Genomic DNA, 1,994 nt, shown 5'->3' on the forward strand with positions numbered 1-1,994 from the left:
AAAAATCGGCAGTCAATGCCACATTCACCGCTTCTTCAAATGGATATAGATGCACACGGAAGACCTCCATTCTGCCCGCGCCAGTGCAGAGGCCTTCAATAAATACGGTCACTGTGACCACCTCCGGAAGGGGATCTGCTGCCATCCCGGCAACGAGAGTGCGCATCTCCTGGACAAATTCCACCAATTCCTTGTTGCCCTGTCGGGCGGCAAGGAAACGCGATAGCACGCGATATGCCTGATGAGGAGGCGAGAACACTCTTGGGAGCTGCAATTTCAGCTCCGCCCAGGAGAAAACGCAGCTTCGACCGAAGTGCCGCACGGCAGTGCCCATTCTCGCACTCGAACACCGAGCTCGGAGATGGCTAGCGCCACGCGGTGTTGCTCGGTCTAGAGCATGGCGGATGCGATGGCTATCTCGACATCTCTCACCCACTGCAGGAGATTCTCTCCATCCTTCCTCTCAAAGACCTTAGCGCTCACCATGTGCGGCTTAGGGCGGGGAAAGTCATCCGTTACTGGCGGTGGCATCATAGACGCAGATGAAGCAGACATCTTCTGCTGCAGGTTCTCGAGTAGCGCGTTTTTTGTAATTTAGAAACGCCTCTAGACGCGCACCGATTGCCTCGGGACCTTGCGTTGCAAGGTGTTGCACGCCATCAGGCGCCAGCAAAGACATCAGCTGTTAAGCCCGTGCTGCATGCTTTGGGGCAAACAGGAACATTGTTCCATTCTCATAGAAGATCAATCGTAACGACTCAGGTGTAGATTGACTACAAGTGCTACCAATTGCAGCGGGGCTGTCGTAGCTTTGCGCTTTGAGGAACGTAAGTTAGGTCACCGACCTCTCGTATTTTACTCAGAACAAGTACGAGTTTAGCGGATCACAATCCGCTTACTCCAACAGTAATTATAGCCTTAACTCGAGGCTAAGTAATTCTTAGGTTTAAATTCAAAACTGACTTTATTTATTTTTATCTGTGACAAAGCCGCCTAATTTTAAATGCATAGATTTCACTAAAAATGTATGGTAAAGTCAAACTACATGTACAGCTACTGGCTACCCATCCCCGTACCGTATTCTTGTTTGAGTGTACAATGCCTATCTGGTGTGACACACACACCTGTTACCAGGGTATGTGTAACCCCGTTTCACCTTCTGCATCAAGACCAAAGTATCTTCGCGGCTTTGTTCGACGGTGCACGATCGCTATTCCAACCATTTGAAGTAAGTGGTGTGATGCCCGTTAATGCACGAGCAACGTTGTTTGGCGCAATCTAAATGAGTGAAAACATGTCAATCAGCATGTGTTTAATGGATATGATATTCACTCAATCCGTTTGTATTGTCTGCGTCAAATATCTAGTCTGTACTAGGCAACTGAAGATGATTCGTTCCGACGTCGTGACCACAGAAATATCATGTTTGATGAAGACTCAGTTTTGATTAATTCTTGCTTGCCTCCATGTCGCTGGAGGTACTCACGCAATCTAACGAGATCGGGCTATAATTGTATTGACTGTTAGTATTCTTCTAATAATCACAGCTTGATTTCAAAAATAGAAGAAATTCGTACCTAATCTGTCATAGTTAAATCTTCTTCTAACTTTATCGCAAGTGGCGCATATCCGCTTTGTTTTCCTTCTTCGATCAATCGCGGGATTTGAGATTTATACTTGGAGCGTAGAACTTTAGACATCACGCTACATGCATTCTGTTTGTGCTGAATAGTCATGTACGTCATCCAACTCCTCGCCATAGGATGAAGAAAGGAGAACCATGTCAACTCGAATTTGTCCAGCAGTTCGTTGTCCAGGCCAGACTTCAAATTCTCGATAGTGGCAAGCTCGATAGTTCTCGCATAATCACTCAGTTCAACATCATTAAAAATTAAATAATTGCAGAACTGAATAATCCACTTTTCACTGAGACCAGTCCGCAATATAGACAACACGGATGTAACTTTAGCATCTAGGTGAAAAGCCTCTCGGAT

This window comes from Plasmopara halstedii (genome assembly GCF_900000015.1).
Source record: "Plasmopara halstedii genome assembly, contig: Scaffold_2386, whole genome shotgun sequence".
Classification (NCBI taxonomy): domain Eukaryota; phylum Oomycota; class Peronosporomycetes; order Peronosporales; family Peronosporaceae; genus Plasmopara; species Plasmopara halstedii.